The sequence below is a fragment of the Giraffa tippelskirchi genome, chromosome 7 (assembly GCF_054371585.1).
Source record: "Giraffa tippelskirchi isolate mGirTip1 chromosome 7, T2T-mGirTip1v1.2.pri, whole genome shotgun sequence".
Taxonomy (NCBI): Eukaryota; Metazoa; Chordata; class Mammalia; order Artiodactyla; family Giraffidae; genus Giraffa; species Giraffa tippelskirchi.
Genome location: NC_137281.1, coordinates 97,309,064 through 97,327,839, shown reverse-complemented (window position 1 = coordinate 97,327,839; position 18,776 = coordinate 97,309,064). Strand labels below are relative to the sequence as shown.

Below are 18,776 nucleotides of genomic sequence, written 5' to 3'. Positions count from 1 at the left end.
GGCCTAAGTATTGGAGCTTCAGCATCAGTCCTTCTAATGAATACTCAGGGTTGATTTCCTTTAGGATTGACTGGTTTGATCTCCTTGCTGTCCAAGGGACTCTCAAGTGTCAGTCATTGACTTTTTAAGATTTTAGAGATTGGCAAGATTCAACTGCCTCTTCAAAAACTAAAGTTATGTATAGAATCATGTCATCTGCAAATAGAGTTTTACTTCTTTTCAGATCTGGATTCCTTTTATTTCTTTTTCTTCTCTAATTGCTGTAGCTAGGACTTCCAAACCTATGTTGAATAATAGTGGTGAGAGTGGACACTCTTGTCTTGTTCCTGATCTTAGAACGCTTTTAGTTTTTCACCATTGAGAATAATATTTGTTATGGGCTTATCATATATGGCCTTTACTATGTTGAGGTAGGTTCCTTCCATGGCCATTTTTTTAAGTGTTTTTATCATAAATGGGTGCTGAATCTTGTTGAAGGCTTTTTCTGCATCTATTGAGATGATCATATGGCTTTTATCTTTCAATTTGTTAATATGGTGTATCACATTGATTTGCATATATTGAAGAATCCTTGCATCCCTGGAATAAACCCAACTTGATCATTGTGTATGAACTTTTTAATGTGTTGTTGAAGCCTCTTTGCTAGAATTTTGTTGAGGATTTTTGTGTCTATGTTCATAAGTGATATTGGCCTGTAATTTTATTTTTTTCTGTTGTCTTTGCTCAGTTTTGGTATTAGCACGATTGTGGCCTCGTAGAAGGAGTTTGGAAATGTTCCTTCCTCTGCAATATTTTGGAAGATTTTCAGAAAAACAGGCATTAGCTCTGCTCTTGGTGTTGGATAGAATTCCCCTGTGAAGCCATCTGGCCATGGGCTTTTGTTTTTTGGGAGTTTTTTATTATAATTTCTATTTCAGGGTTTGTAATTGGCTTGTTCATAATTCCTATTTCTTCCCAGTTCAGTCTTGGGAGGTTGAACTTTCCTAAGAATCTGTCCATTTCCTCTAGGTTGTCCATTTTATTAGCATGTAATTGCTCATAATATTCTCTTATGATCCTTTGTATTTCTGTGTTGTCTGTTGTAACCTCTCCTTTTTCATTTCTAATTTTGTTGATTTTATTTTTCTGCCTTTTTTTCTTGATGAGTCTGGTTAGTGGTTTGTCAATTTTGTTTATCCTCTCAAAGAACCAGCTTTTAGTTTTATTAATCCTTGCTATTGTTTCCTTCATTTCTTTTTCATTTATTTTTGCTTTTATCTTTATGATTTCTCTCCTGCTGACTTTGGGGTTTACAGGTGAATGGATAAAGAAACTGTGGTACATATATACAATGGAATACTACTCAGCCATAAAAAGGAACATATTGGAGTCAGTTCTAATGAGGTGGATGAACCTAGAGCCTATTATATAGAGTGAAGTAAGTCAGAAAGAGAAATATAAACATTGTATTCTGATGCATGTATATGGAATCTAGAAAGATGGTACTGATGAATTTATTTTCCAGGCAGCGATGGAGAAACAGACATAGAAAACAGACCTAAGGACATGGGGGTAGGGGAGAAAGGAGAGGGTGAATTGTATAGAGAGAGTAACGTGGAAATTTATAATGCCATATGTAAAATAGATAGCCAATGGGAATTTGCTGTATGACTCAGGGAACTCAAACAGGGGCACTGTGACAATATAGAAGGGTGAGATGGGGAGGGAGATGGCAGGAAGGTTCAGGAGGGAGGGGACGTGGGTTTACCTATGGCTCTTGTTGATGTGTGACGGAAAACCACAAAATTCTGTAAAGCAAATAAATTTTTAAAAAATTTAAAAAATTAAGTTAGGCAACGTCTTTTCAGATTCAACAGTCATTTGTTGAGCACAGTAAGACACTGAAGACTGAGTAACAGACATCTTTCCTGTCTTCGTGGTACCTGCAGTTATGCACTGTAGAGATTTTCAATCTGTATGTGGCTGTGGTACAAAAAGGAGAAGTAGGCTGCACCTAATACAGTTTATGTTCTGATCTAAAGAGCCAGAAAGGGGCCTGCCTGGGGAAATACATTTTAGAGTAAGCCCCTTAAATGAGACTTAAGGGAGGGGTAGGAGTTAGGTGGCAAACAAGTCACTAAGTGAGGAAGTGTTCCTAGCATTAGTGGCCTATAAATGCAAGAATATAGAATGTCTTAGGAACATCTTATTTTGGGCTGCTATAACAAAATCCCTTAGACTGGGTGGCTTAAAGAATAAAAAAAAAAAATTTCTCACAATTCTGGAGGGTGGGAAGTCCAAGATGAAAGTGCCTGCAGATTCAGCATCTGGTGAGAGCTCTCTTCCTGGCTTGCAGATGGCCACCTTCTTCCTATATCCTCACATGTAAGCTAATCCCATTTCAGGGGCTCTACACTCACGATCTAAGTACCTCCCAAAGGCCCCATCTCTAAAGATCATTACACTGGTGATTAGGGTTTCAGTATAATTTTGGGTGCACACAAACATCCACCTAACAAGGGTTGAAAGACTATAGTATAGAAAATGAGGGTGAAGTTGGTGGAAAGTTAGAATGGAGAGAGACAGAGCTAGATAAGAAGTACACTATGGGCTATGATAAGAAATTTAGTTTAAGAACAATAAGAAGCCATTTGCAAGTTTTAAGAAGGAAAGTGACATGACTAAATTAGCATTTTTAAAAACTTGTCTTAGTCACAACGTAGAGAATAGCTTACAGGGAAGTAAGGGTGATGCTGGGAGATGAGTTATGAGACTGTTGAGTAGTCCAGGTGGGAGATGCTGGTATATGAACTGAGATGGTAGCAAGAGGCCTGAGGAAAAGTAAGTGGATGGATTTATGTGCTCTTTAGGGAGAAGAATGGAGGAAATGTGATGACAGGTTGGATGTGATAGATAGGAGGTGAGGAAGAAGGCTAGGGTGGTCCATGGGGCTTTTATTTGAGTAGTAAGTTATATAGTGCTAACATGTGCTGAGACAGGAAATAACTGCTGGAAGAAAAATCAGGTTCCAGGAGACATAGAGTCAAGGTAATGAGTTCAGTCACAAATAAATGGTAGTTTAAACCATGACAGACGAGAGATCTCCCAGAGATAGAATGAATATACATTCTGGGCTGCCCAGGACACTTCTGGTTTATATATACTATTCCAATATTCTGTTCAGTTTCACATTTGTTCCAGATGTTTTATTTTTTAACAAACTGTTTTAATTATTGCATTAAAATGGACAGCGATAAGCTAGATAGACTTCTGTATCATGCTTAGTTTCTTCCATGGTTTGATTAGATTCTTTTAAATTTTTATTTTACATTGGAGTATAGTTGATCAATAACATTGTGTTAGTTTCAGGTGTATAGCAAAGTGATTCAGTTATACATGTATCTATTCTTTTTCAAATTCTTCTCCCATTTAGTTTATTAAATAATATTGAGCAGAGTTCCCTATGCTATACAGTAGGCCCTTAGTGATTATCTATTTTATATTTATAGTAGTGTGTACATGTCAACCTCAAACTCCCATTTTATCCCACCTCCTACCCCACCTTTCCCCTTTGGTAACCATAAGTTTGTTTTCTAAGTCTGTGAGTCTGTTTCTGGTTTATATATAGGTTTATTTGTATCATTTTAGATTTTACATGTAAGTGATATATGATATTTGCCTTTCTCTATCCAACTTGCTTCACTTAGTGTGATGGTCTCTAGTTCCATCCTTGTTGTTATAAGTGGCATTATTTCATTCTTTGATCTGATTAGTTATTGAGAAGACATTTTGCACAGAATCCTGTGTTGGTTCCTTTTTGTATCCCCTTATGTGTTAGATTTCCTCAGGGCCCAGCCACTGGACTTCTTTATTTTTTTTTACACTGACTCCCTTGGAGATCTCATCCAGACTTACATCCATAAATACCTTAGACTGATAACTTACTTGTTTCTATCTTCAGCCAAGATATGAATTCTGGTTTCATGTATCCAGCCATCTACTTGACATCTTTTTTTGGATGAATAATAGGTTTCTCAAACTAAAATATCCAAGACTGAGTTTCTGACCTTTCCCCCAAAACTGTTCCTGTCATCCACATTTTAGTGAATGTCAATTCCATTTTTTCTAGTTGCTCAGCCCCCAAATCTTGTAATCATCCTTGACTTCCCTCTTCCTTTCTCATGCCACATCCAGTTAATCAGTAAAGAAACTCGTAACTTCTCACCCCCTTTACATCTATTAATCTGGCATAAACCACCTTTACCTTTGTCTGTATTACTTCAATAGCCTTCTACTAGGTCTCTTTTCTTCCAACCTGCCTTCCTACAGTCTGTATTAGCACAATATCCTCTTAAAATATTTACCAGATCATGAAATTTCTCTGCTCAAAACTAGCTATGGCTTCTGTATACTAAGATGGCTACATATCTAATAGAATGGCTAAAGTAATTTCTTAACCTGACTACTTACTAAATGCTGATGAGGAAGAGGAGCAACTAGAAGTCTTATACTTTGTCACTGAGAACACAGACTAGTTCAGACATTCTAGAAATCAGTTTGGTAGCTCCTGGAAAGCTAAGTGCACACTTTTAATATTACCCAGCAATCTTACTTCTAGGAATTTATGCTAGAGAAATGAGAACTTATGTTCATACACACACACACTATACACAAATATTTATCATTGAATTATTCATAATTGCCAAATATTAAAAAAACAAACCAAATATCCTTCATTGAGTAAAAGTGTATTCCATAAAATAGAATGCACTCAGCATTAAAAAAGAAAATGGCATATTGATGTACACAACATGAACCATATAAAGTGAAAGAACTCTCCAATGGTCACCTGTGGTAGAGTTCCATATATGTGACCTTCTGGAAAAGGCAAAGCTATCAGGGCAGAGAAAAAATGAGTAGCAGAGGTCGGGGGAAAGTATGACTGCAAAGGACAGCACAAGGGAATTGGGGAGATGACAAAACTGGCTTTTTCTAGTAGTGTTTGCACAAGTCTATGCCTGTGTTAAAACTTGTAGAGTTGTACAACAAAGTATTTCACTGTATATAATTTTTTAGTATTTATTTATTTATTTGGCTGCCCTGTGTCTTAGTTGCTACATGTGGGATCTTTAGTTGTGGCATGTGGGATCCAGTTCCCTGATCAGGGATTGTACCCAGGCCCCCTGCATTGGGAGCGTGGAGTCTTAGCCACTGGACCACCAGGGAAGTCCCTGTTTTTTTAAGTAAAATAATGATGATAACCAAAAGGATAATCTAAAGGAAATAGCACTTATAAAATATTATTGTCTTTATTATTTACTTGGTCAGCAGGTCTTTCAACTAGTTTCCGTATTTTATCATATTTGAAATACATCCTGAATAAAAATTTTAAAGTTAAAAATTAATGTTAGCATATTCTCAGTCACCTGAGAACGATGTGCTGCCACTTATTCATTACCTGTGGCTGAGCTGTAATATTTATGACCATGTTGGTGCCAAGTGATCACCTAAGTTGTACTGTTTAAACTTCAATGTGCAAATAAGCATATCTGATTTCTGTTAAATTGATGTCCTGATGTCAAAATGACATTAACCACCCCACAACTACCATTCTTCCTCATGCTAAATTATATCGTGTATTAGAAAGTCAAAACTTGCATTGGGCATTTGTAATTAAAAGATGGTTTTATCGAATAAGATTTTAGTGTCTTTAGTGATTTAAAAAATTGTAATTTGATCTGACATTATGCAGTACATTAATTACCACTGATGAATGAGAAAAGAGAAGTGGATATAACTCAGACGATGCATTAAAGCCAACCAAAGACCTCATGACTTCATAGTACACTGTACAAAATGTGTTGGGAGTTAATATAGAGGAAAGTAGTGGGAAAATTGTCATCACATTGCACATTATAACAAAGCACATGCATGCCAAATTTAATGAATCTGAATTTAATTTGAAATTGAATTTCGTTGTATAAGGATGTAGGGTTTTTAAACATAGTTTGTTCCTAGCTTTATATTTGTACATAGATATTTAAGTAACATTATCCTAAAAACAATTTGTTATAGCAGGGATTCAGGAGAATTCTTTTCTTCCTAATATGTCAGAGTAAAAATGCTTTATGCTTTGGAAATATAAGTTCTTTTTTCTCCAGTGTTATGAGCCCAGGCATGTTTTTAGCCAGGTGCAAATAGACAGCCAGATCTGGACTGCTGCTGATGGAAGGACAATACACAGGGAGCCCTTCTCCGGCCACAGCTTCTGTAGAGCAGGGAGCAGCCTGGCTTTGTTTCCTCATCTCCAGGCATCCACAGTCCCTGCTGGCCCAGCGCACCACTTTACCGCCTGAGGTCTACTTTCCCTGAAACTCTACCCAGAACACTGACTGACTAATTTCCCTACTGGCACTGTTAACACCCAGCCAACAAAGACCAGAAATTTGACTCTGTATTATCTTTGTTAGCATCTTCTGAAAAAATCAAGCTGCTTCCTCAAAACTCACAGGATGAGATCTTTAGATTCTTTGATGCAGCTCTTCTCTACCCCCAGCTCTTAGTTTTCCTCACATTCATTCATTCAACACATATTTATTGAGCACCTACTGTGTTGTAGGCACAGTGCTAATGAGATTTCTGAAACTTGCAGTTTCTCCCTTCTTTTAACTGGTTTGCAAACTCTCCTTAGTGACTGTTAGTATCTCCTGGTTGTTTCTCTGTTTCCTCATCTTATGGCTTTTATTGTTGGCTGCCACCATGACTCACCGGGTTTGCCTTCTGGTTCCACTGCTCTTTTTTCATATTTATTTTTTTTATATATTTGGCTGCACTGAGTATTAGTTGTGGCATGTGGGACATTAAGTTGCAGCATGTGAACTCTTCGTTGTGGCATGTGGGATCTAGTTGCCTGACCAGGGATCAAATCTACGGCCCTGCATTGGGAGCACAGAGTCTTAGCCACTGACCACCAGGGAAGTTCTTGGTCCCTTTGCTCTTGATGCAACAAGAAGGACCCGCTCACTAACAAGATTATACTTATTAACTCCCAAAGAGAAGAGTCTTAGCATCAGTTCTCTTAAATGACTTGTGTTTCAACTATTCCATTATTGTCTAAAACACGTTCCTTTTGCGCATTAAAAAAAAAAAAAACTTATGATAATTTTCCTGAGTACTTACTGGAATACCGTTTTAAATGGTACCTAATAATTTCACATCCAAGAACCTTCACTCCAGATCCATATCTGAATCCTTGAACGTAATCTAAACAGGGCCGCTTTATGACTATAATGTAACTTTAATTACCTGCCCTATTTGGTTATTGCCCCAGAGGGTCAAGAATGATTAATTCAAGAATCTTTGTCCCTGGGCCAACCAGAAGCCCCAAATGGTTATTACCTTATGAGAGTCTTCTTAAGCACTTGTCACTCAATACACTTTGTATAATAGGAGATAATTTATAGAAGCATAAAGAGAACATCTGAGTTATAATCAAGCTGTTCAATTTGTATCTGCCCAACTTTCACATGGCAATTGTTTCTTAACCTCCTTTACTCTTCCCAACCTCAAAAACTGCTTCACATTTAAACAAAACATCCAACACAATTTCTTTACAGAAAATACAAATCAACCAATCAATTGAAGTAGCCACCTGTAAAAGGTAGCCAGTAGGCAATGGTAGGAACTTTTTACATACCTTTCTAATTTCCCTTTGGAGGTTCAAAGCACTTTTTTCTGTCATTTCTATTTTATAGAAGTTGGAAATCAACTGTTTCAATCTAATGAAAATTAATGATGCCATTTCTAGTTTTTTTTCTAGTAATGTTTGCATTCTCCAAAAAGAAGGGGGAAAAACAGGGAATATGTGTCTTAGACATAAGATACATATATACAGACAATTGGAACATCCTATGAAATGCCACAGGGGCTTTCCAGGTGGCGCTAGTGGTAAAGAACCTGCCTGCCAACGCAGAAGACATAAGAGATGCAGGTTCGATCCCTGGGTCAGGAAGATCCCCTGGAGGAGGGCATGGCATTCCACTCCAGTATTCTTGCCTGGAGAATCCCATGGACAGAGGAGCCTGGTGGGCTACAGTCCATAGGGTCGCAGAGAGTCGAACACAGCTGAAGCAACTTTGCACACATACATGCATTAAATGCAACATGATGGGTATCACCTAAAATTTCTGTATCTTTTCTAAGTTACTAAATGCTATTTTTTCAACTAGAGGAGAAAGTCTGTTTCTCCATCAGTACCTTCTCCTTTCATATCCCATCCCAAAGAGGAAAAAATAGCATCTGTGTAGAGGCTCAGGACAAGAAATCTTACTCCAATAACTGGGTTCACAGGTCTCTCTAGCTGACTTTTCAAACCCTCTGTCATCAGTCTGACTGCAGTTTTAGTGTATTTTGGCCCATTCCACTGGCTTCAGCTCAGCTCATGCTGACACATACAGAGAGGGTTGAATTCAATATTGGGGTAGACAATTTATGAGCACTTATAATCGTACACCACCCACGCGCAATTAAACCTGAAAAGAAACGATGGATATCCTCTACTGCAATGTGAAAATCCCCGCCCTCCCTGCACCTCACTGTTTCCAGATTACCTTTTCCAAGGCCTGAGTGCTCACAGTCTTGAGCCAGGAAATGGGAGACTGTTTTTCACAGCCTCAAGCATTCCTTTGATTTCAGTTCTGTGTGAGCAAGATTTTTCCCCTATGGTCATTCTCCTCCTACCCCATATCACAGTGAGTACACTAAAAAGAAAAACTTACAAAGAGCTGAAAAACCCTGACCACACACCAGCCACCCTGACACTGAAACAATACAACTGAGTTAGCAGGCACATTTTAAAATTTGCCCTTGCACTGGAAAAAAAACAACAACAATATAAGGAAGAAATGCTATTGCAGAGACCTATTGGGAATGAGGTATACCTGGAATAAATGACTTTGCTTTCCATCTCCTACTTTATTGTTTTAGGTTTCTTCCAATTTCCATTTTACAAAATGGGTCTATTGACATGCCACCTAGCTGTCCATCAACAAGACTCCCAGTAGGCTGACTGTAGCATCATGATGAGCCAGAGTTGATTGACAGGCATCAGGACAATAGCCTTAAGAAATAGAGGAAGGGAGCTGAGGTTAAAAAGAAAGAGACATGAGCCAAAAGAAAGGATGAAGTGACTCCACAGTGAAGTCTTAAAGAGTCCTGTTGAACAGAGGCTGAAATGGGTTGAGAAACAGCTGAGACTAGAAAGCTAAGGAGTCCGGACATCTCAACAAAACTTGTCCCAGCAGAAATATCTAGAGTAGCAGGGCAAGGGATGTGGGCTTTTCCAGAAAAGACCATGGGAAGATTCTGTAGCAGCAACAGTTAGACTAGCATTGTGACGCTTCCAGACATTTGACATGGAAACATGAGGAATCTAGCAAAACCTCATTGAGTTTTCACAGATTTCTAAGTGCACAGTGATTCAGGGAAGAGACTTGCCAGTGTTGCAAAGATCACACTCACACTCAGGAATCGAACTGCATTGAGCTAACTATAGGGAAATGCTGTGTAACTATAATTTACTTACATTTTTGTTGGTTTCCTAATCCTCATCTTTATTCATTTAATAATTACTGATTGAAATTTTACCAATACTACAGAGAAGAATTGTTGTTGTTTAGTCGATAAGTCGTGTCTGAATCTTTGTGACTGCATGGACTGTAGCTCACCAGGCTCCTCTGTCCATGGGATTTCCCAGGCAAGAATACTGGAGTGGGTTCCCATTTCCTTCTCCAAGGGATCTTCCCAAACCAGGAATCAAACCCATGTCTCCTGATTGCAGGTAGATTCATTACTATTGAGCCACTGGAGAAGCCCTCACAGAGAAGAGAGCAAGGGCTAATTCCATAAAATTGTAAACTCTATGGTGGTAAAGAATTGGCTAGTTCTATATTTTCAGAGCTGAGAACAAAGTAAGTGTTCACTAAATGTTTGTTGAGTGAATGAATGAATGAAGCAAGCAAGTAGCCTAGTAATGTCCTATTGTCCTTATGACCACTAGAATATTACGGTAAATTTACTTTGCTACCATATGCTAACAGAATGAACAGGGCACGCTTTTTTCCAAGTTCAGGGGACTTGGCATGTGGATGAGGCAGAGGGCAAAATTTCCTAACCTAGAAGAGAGAGAAATTCCTCTTCCCTTCTGCAATGGTTGTTATATAAGTGACCATAGCCCAAGGAAGAGAAGCTGTCTTTGGATCTTCCCTGCTCTCAGCAGATGTGCATAGAACCATGGATAAGCTGGTCTTGATATATTAGCCTGTGAGCTGGGTGAGAGTGGAGAAGGAGGAATTCCCTAGCCTAAACAGAAGAACACAGCCTTGGGTGTTGTGTTAGCCAGACCTTGGTGAGATAGTGATGACTCATTCAAGTTGGTGACCAGAGAGTTTCATGAAAGGGCTACTTGCTTTACATTTCTATTTATTAATTTATTTTTGGCTGCACTGGGTCTTCATTGCTGCACATGAGCTTTTCTCTAATTGTGGCAAGTGGGGGCCACTCTTCTTTGTGATGCACAGTCTTCTCATTCCAGAGGCTTCTCTCTTGCAGAGCACAGGCTCTAGGCATGCAGGTTCACAGGTGCGGTCACAGGCATGTGGGATCCTCCCAGACCAGGGGTCGAACCCACATCCCCTGCATTGGCAGGCAGATTCTTAACCCCTGGATCACCAGAGAAGCCCAGAAGGGCTATCTTTAGAGAGGGCAAAGTTGAGGGAAACCAACAAGGGATGATGTTGGGAGCCTTTATCTTAGAGACTGAAGACACAAGGAGTGGAGGGCTTGCTGAGGCCTGACAGTATTTAGAGCTATGGGGAAGGACTACCCAAGAGGCTCCCTGGCCGGAGAAAGAAGAAAGTGGCCACTGCTAAACCATGGCCTAGGCAGGAGGGGTTCAGGGAAGGCAGGCTTGGTCTTTCAGTTCCCCGGTTCTCTCCTCTGCCATCACCACTGCAACTAAAAGTCACGGGGCTGGGGAGCCTGGCTAAAAGGGTTGATGGGTAGAACTCTGGGTGGTAAAGTGTGGAAGACAGATCTAGAGGGACAGAGAATACCTAACACATTTTTGTGTCTTAATGTCTACTTTTTCCTTTTGTCTGGTTAAAAAACATGTGTCCCCAGTATAGGAAGCACATAGTTCCTATAGCATAGGGAGCTGCTGTGAATTCACTCACACTTCCATGGGAAACATAAGATGTAGGACAACATCAGTCCTCTCCATATAACATAACCATAACACAGGATAAAAAACGTGAAGTGAGGGAGAATGGCACAAAGCATGGCTTCTAGTGTCCCTGCTTTTGTTCTTGATCTCGGGCCAAATTAGATAACCACAGCTTCCTCCTACTACCCCTTTCCCACCCCTCTTACCCTCTGTAAGTTCCCTAGCTGGAGAAAGCCTTTAACTGGAGGTGAGGATCAAACCTTATTTATCCAAAATCTGATTCTATGATTGTCTTGTGTTTATTGGTTTGCTGCAATTTCCCATAGGTTAGAGTAATAGAAAAATACTAAAAGGAGCTCCAGTAAATTCTCTGGGCTTCAGGCATGTCCCTCGTCCCTCCCATCAGGTATCAGCAACCCACATTTTCCTTTATGAGCAAGTTCAAACACCCAGACCAGTAGAGTGGTCCCATCTTTGCCTGGTGGTTTAGCAGCATGTGGAGACAGTCAGTCCTGATTTCCAACTGAGTGGAATCATGATGGCCCCTTCTCATAGACAGTCTTCCCTTGGGCACTAGAATCTCCAAAACCACGAATCCCAAGACTGGAGACATGAATCAAAAATTCTTTAAGTGCATTATTAGGTGTAAGAGTGAGAAGAACCTCTACCTCACCACCTTGATTCCCAGGTCCATGAATTCTGTCAGGAGAGATGTCAGGGAGATGGCACTATTATTTTGACCTCTGGTTTTAGGATATTTACCCTAACCACACCATTCACAGTCTTCTGTAATTGCAAGGGAGTCTGTAGTAGTTTATTCCACAAGCATACAAATGATGGAGTAATGAATTTAGTGGATAAAAACCCATTTTCATACTTTATTTGCATTCAATGAGTTATATAATGGATAAAATAAAGCATCCTATAAGTCTAGGAATGGTGGTTCTGGCAGAAGAATGGGGGCAAGGAAGAAAATACCTTTTTAGAACTATATAGGTATTCTTTGGAGGAAAAACGGCTGCTGCTTCCACGATGGAAGGGCTCCTACAATATGGTAATAAGTTGGCCCCTCTAAGAAATGGTACTATCTCAGAAGCTCAGCATTGCTCTCTGCCATTAGAGATATTGAGGTATAGACATGAGATGCTGAACAGTGGCAGTAGCTAGGTCAGTCTTGATGAGGGAGATCACACTCATGAGCCTCGATTTCTGCGGCCATAGCAGATTTGCTTAAGGGGCCCATTGAACGAGCACCTGGAGTTGTACTCTGACTGATAGCCACAGGGTGAGTTCATCTTGTCCAACTGATTACTGAGAGCCTCTCTACAACGTAATGCTTGCTGGTGAGCATTTACATGGTGAAGGAATATTCTGTACCATTATGAGAAATCTGTCCTTGTATAGTTCCCCTTGACACCAGTCTTCATATCATGTTCTTCTAAAGTGTCTGATCAGCTGGTTAAGTTTAGTCACTTCCCAGGTAGATACAGATACAAACCTTGAGCCATCTTATGATGGCCTAAGTAAACAAATATTTTGCTTAATGTTCTCCTACTTGGAATAATTTCCCTTCACCATGATCTTGCAGAGCCACCCTAACTAGGACTAAAATGCAGTGTCCATGCACTTCTGGCTTGTACCCACATATCACAAAGTCAGGCCCAGGTCACATGGTTATAAGGAACTTCACTCAAGGCATAGATAGGAAGTGAGATAGAAGAGGCAGTGCACCAGAAGTGGGTACTGAAAGAGTAAGCAGCTTGTTCATGCTGAAGCCTAACTCTTATATGTCATTTCAAGTTGCTGGGTTGCTGTTGTACATTCCCAGTTTTGCAGATGGTGGGTCAGATTACACCCAGTTCATTAGGAGCAGCTCAGGTCACATGGTCACTTGATTTCCTGTAGTCAGTATAATGGTTTGAATGGTGACTCTTCAAAAATATATGTCTCCTAGTACCTGCGATGGCACCCCACTTCAGTACTCTTGCCTGGAAAATCCCATGGACGGAGGAGCCTGGTAGGCTACAGTCCGTGGGGTCGCTAAGAGTCAGACACGACTGAGCAACTTCACTTTCACTTTTCCCTTTCATGTACTGGAGAAGGAAATGGCAACCCTCTCCAGTATTCTTGCCTGGAGAATCCCAGGAACGGGGGAGCCTGGTGGGCTGCCATCTATGGGGTCGCACAGAGTCGGACACGACTGAAGCGACTTAGCAGCAGCAGCAGCAGCAGTACCTGTGAATGTGAACTTATTTCACATGTTTTGAAATGTGTCTGAAAAAGCACTTTTTGCAGATGGAATTTAGCTAAGGATTTTGAGATGAGATCAATCTGAGTTACTGATGCGTGCATACTAAGTCACTTTAGCTCTGTCCAACTCTTTTGTGACTCCATGGTCTGTATCCTACCAGGCTCCTCTGTCCACAGGGTTTCCCAGGCAAGAATACTGGAGTGGGTTGCCATTTCCTTCTCCAAGGGATCTTCCTGACCCAGGGATCAAACCCACATCTTTTGTGTCTCCTGCATTGGCAGGCCAGTCCTTTACCGTTAGTGCCACCTGGGGTGTGCCCTAAATCCAACAAAAAGTGGTGTTCTTAGAGACAAGAGAGGAGGAGACACAGAGGAGAAGGCCATGCAAAGATAGAGGGAGAGATTAGAGTGATGCAATCACAAGCCAAGGAGTTTCTGGAACAACAGAAGCTGGGCTAGGAAAGGAAGGATTCTCTTCCAGGGCCTTTAGAGCAGGGATCCCCAACCTCCAGGATCGAATGCCTGGTGATCTGAGGTGGAGCTGATGTAATAATAATAGAAATAAAGTGCACAATAAATGTATTAATAATGTGCTTGAATCATCCCAAAACTGCTCCCCTGCCCCCAGTCTGTGGAAAAATTGTCTTCCACAAAACCGGGCCTTGGTGCCAAAATGGCTGGGGACCACTGAAGGAACCATGGCCCTACTGACACCTTACTTCAGATGTCTAACCTCCAGAATGGTGAGAGAGAAAATTTCTGTTGTTTTAAGGCACTAAGTTTGTGACCATTTGTTATTACAGCCACAGAAAACTGACGTGGTCAGGTATTTAGTTTCTACAAGTGCCCATAGCAAGGCAGAAGCTATTTAAAGGGTTAGGTTATCTGCAGAAGGGGTCATGGTTACACTCCAGAACACTAGTGGTCTGCACTGATTCTGCTCATGGGCCTTGATATGACTAGAGGGGAGGGCTGGTTGCCCCAGATGAAGCTGGGATGGGCAACGTGATGAAAGATCAGGGGAACTGGAACATTTCAGTTCTCAGTCTTCTCTGTATCTGCTTCAGATATTTGTCATCTTATATCTCAGGAATCCCTCTTTTTCCACTCATGCCTTATAGAAAAACAAGCAGTGTTGCATGTTTACTGATGAAGCAACTTGTCTCTCGGTGAATAAGCAATTTGCCCAATGCCATATAGGTGGTTCCTGCCAAAGCTGAGAGTCACGCCCAGGTAGACTTGAATCCTCAGCATGTGCACCGTCTCTTCCACCAGGTTGCAAGTTCCTAGAAATATGTGTAATGGAGGAAAGGTGGATGGAGATAGTATACATATTTAGCCACAGATGGCTTTCAATCGTATTTGCCCTGCAGCTATAGTCAATAATGGAGAAGGAAATGGCACCCCACTCCAGTATTCTTGCCTGGAGAATCCTGTGGACGGGGGAGCCTGGTGGGCTGCTGTCCATGGGGTCTCACAGAGTCGGACACGACTGAAGCGACTTAGCATGCATGCATGCATATAGTCAATAAAAGATTTTTTAAAAGCTGTCCTGAGTTAGAGCTATTTGCCCTACAGCTACAGAGGGCAAAAGAGTCTCTAAACAATTCCAAAGAGGTTATTCAGTTTTTCACCTATGCCCTGAGTTGGGCTTTCAAGGCTAACGATAATTTGTTCTTTTCTCTCTTTATGCCATCTATCTCGATTTTTAAGTAGTCAGCCCATGGCACACTCTGTATAATCTAAATCACCTGACAAAACACCTCATGCCACAGTGACACATCTCTGCCATCCACCTGCACACCACCTCGTGACAGCTGTTGATAATTTGAGTAGCTATTATTCTACCACATACTAAGATATCCATTTCACCTTGGCAAAGGGATTCTCTGTGCCCTCATCAAATATGTGAGCAACCTAATCACAGAATCCCATTTTGAGGTTCTGTTTTCAGGAACAAATCCTGGTTTCATTTACTGGGTCAGCCAGGTTCCCAACAGCAAACAGATGGTAGAGTCAAAAGGAATAATTAAAGAGAATTAAATGAAGGGACATTTCCAAAAGAGGGGGCAAGGTTATGTTAAACCAACAAGAAATGGTAAAGTACCTGGCTAGTAAGAGTACAATGCTATTAACCACCCTTAGGTTCGCAGGTACCAGGGGAGGATCTATTTGCTGGAATGTGCAGAAAATGGAATATGTAGAGAAGGCCATCCAGCAGGAGCTGTGGCATCAGTATAGGAATGCAGCCACTGCAAAGCAGCTGGGACAGGAAAGCAGCCAGGTAGCTAAGTCCCTGACACTTTCTTTCCTCATACCTTGCAGTCTCCTGCCGATTCCTCCCACTGGACAAACCCAATCAGAAGCCAGAAGTATGACTTCTGAACCAATAGTATGTTACTACCTGGCTTAGGGAGCCAAAAAAATCTCTACAGCAACAATCAGTAAGTCATCCCCTAGTCTGACTTATTTATCAATTGTGATGAGTAAGGTATGGTGGAACCAAAGCATCTGGCCCTTCAACTCCTGGTTATTTCCTCTGTGATCACCGAACAGAAGAAATGAAACGCCATGCGCCATCAAGAGTCTAATTATATGTGCATCTTTCCCCTATTAAACTGACTTCCTGGAGCTGGAATGTGCGTGGGCTTAAGAGCCAAATACAAGGATACCTGACTCTCAGCTCTGACATTTACAAGCTGCATGACAATGGGCAATTTAGTTACCTTGAACATCAGTTTCTCTCTATATATAATTTGGAATAATATCCACCCTAACAAGTGTTGCAAAGAGTAAATGAAATAATGGAAAGTTCTTAATAGGGCTTTTCACACATGGCAAATAGTCTTGAAGTGTTCTTTTCCATACTGACCTTTTTCTTGTGCAGCTGCAACCACCGTGTAAAACATATTTGTAGCACATTTTATGAGTGAACACATTCCGATCAGCTTATAAAACAAAACCTTTAGAACACAACTTATTTTTAAGTTGAGGAGGGCCTATATTTAGGCAAAATTGTGAAGGAATGATTGATAATACTGTTTTCAGAAATGATAGAATCACTCTAACTGAGATAAAGCAAGTTTACTTTACAAGAAATAGACAATTATATGAGGAAAGCTACTTAACAAAGTGAAATAACCTCAAATCTATACATGTACCTTCAGGAAAATGCTCTGAAAGGTTATCTATAAACTCATAACATTGGTTAATAATTGAAGGACTGTGAGAAATGGAAACAGTCTCTCACTTCTTCCTCTGTATGGTTCAACACTGCTTCAATATTTTACAGTGAACGTGGATACTCGTTCTGCCTAACTTTTTAAAACATTTAAGCACACAACCTCCAATTATTTATTATATCAAGTAAGGATATAAAAAAATCATCATCCTCTGTTACTTTTACTTCATAAACCAATGCACAGTTTAACACACCAAAAATGTAAGAGAGACATAATTCCAGATAAAGAACAGTTCTTCCTAAGAAAGGACAGTGAGCAATACACACACACACGCACACTCTCTCTTACAAATGTATGCAAAATTATTTGATAAAGATTCACAGCAGATTTTGAGTCAGAGTGCTAAATGAATTTTGAATTTTCTTCATCTCTAAGATTATGAATACTTTTTAATTTTTCTAAATTTTACTTAATATTTTTATTTTCCAATTAGAAAATATGCTCTTATTTTTAAAAAACTGATGTGTATAAAGTAGAAAACGAAACCCACCTCAAGCCCCTCCCCCAAGTGAACCATAATTAAAGCATGGTATATCATCTTCTACACTATTTCCTATGAAGATATAAACATACTTATATTGGAATAGCTTATTTTAAAAGAAAAGAGCTTATTCAAGCTTTTTATCAATTTCCAGAGTAGAGAGCTACTGGTATGTATGTTGTAATGAGCAGCTGAAATGGATGTGGATAATCTTTAGGGAAAATATTTTGGGGGCTCAATTAAGGAGACTGCTGTTTACAAAATGTTCTTCATAGTTGGACAGAAGCTTGACTTGAAAACCTTTTTGATTTCAGCAGGCAGTTCATTCCTATGTGTTACATGTAAGATCTCAGGGTCTTTTCTCAGGATAAAGATCTGTCAAAGCAGAAGTTAAAAGCTAAGGAGTGTCCAGAGGCAGAAGATCAGGAGAATATTTGGAACAGAACTAGAGAGGTCAGTGAAGGTATCCCCCAAGGCTAGCCAGAGTCAAGGGGAAGAAACCAGAGTCCAAAGTGGGTACTGGTGCCCATCAGAGAGCCATCTTTGTGGCTGTGTTTAGGGCACAAACATAGTAAATGGAAGTACTTTCCTCTCTGGAGTCTCCCACCATGTTCTATTTCTCTACAGCACATCTCAGGACTAGAAAGCATCTGGATGGCAGGACTAAGAGGCCTCAGGGAAGCTGGAGCAGTGGCTCTCAAATTCCAGTGAATGCTAGCCTTTTCCCAGACTTCAGAATGTGACAGCAGCAAAATCCGAATGTTTTCAAACCACCAAGTTAGTGTCCCATATTTGGTCACAAACTCTGGCCATGTTTACCTAAACAAATAAAGGCAAAGTGGAAGCAACTGGCCTGAATTGGGACATGAATGATCCCTATTAGCTCTCACTATTTATTCATATTTGGCAAATGAACATGTACATTGACTGGGTTGAGATAACCTCAAAGTATATAGTCTGTAGACTTTTGCCCTTTAAATATCAAAAATGTTGTTCATGCTCAATAAGTGAGAAGGGAGACAGAAAAAGAAGTCTTTTAATATGAGTTTGGGCAAGTATATCTTCTTCTCTACAAATGATTTCTTCATCTTCATAAGGAATGGCAAACACTCACATGACACTGTACCACCACCTTAGAGAGGGCAGTTATCGTTAGGAGTCAGGATGTAACGCCAATGTCCTCTACTCAGCGCTCCAGGCAACCTCTGTTAGAGCTGGCCCCATATGTTACACAGGTTTGCCATATTTGAACCAAGCAATCTCTAAGATCTCTCCTGGATCCACCCTACTTTTATTCAATATACTGTTATTCAAGGAAAACAGTATGAATATATTGTTATTCAAGAAAAGCCCATCAAAAGAAGAAAAACTATATCCTTGAAGCAGTGTCCATATCAATATATTTAATCAAAGGGCATGATTAGCAAAGAAAGGGAGCTAATTTTGCCTTTCCTGTGGTCTTACTGTCTCTGGTCCCCTACCTTCTCAGCTGTCTTAGCCCCTGAAAGTTCTCTCTTCTCTGCCGACTTGTATTATTAAGTGAATTCTGCAGAGAATGCATCCTCTTCCTCCATTCTTTTTCACAGGTGGTCTATGACCTCCC

General features: G+C 40.2%; 1 protein-coding gene across 1 annotated transcript in view; it reads left to right on the top strand.

The window, feature by feature from the left end:
- RASGRP1 (RAS guanyl releasing protein 1) overlaps positions 1–18,776 on the top strand; it is a 776,793-nt gene that overhangs the window by 467,408 nt on the left and 290,609 nt on the right. The window lies entirely within an intron of this gene.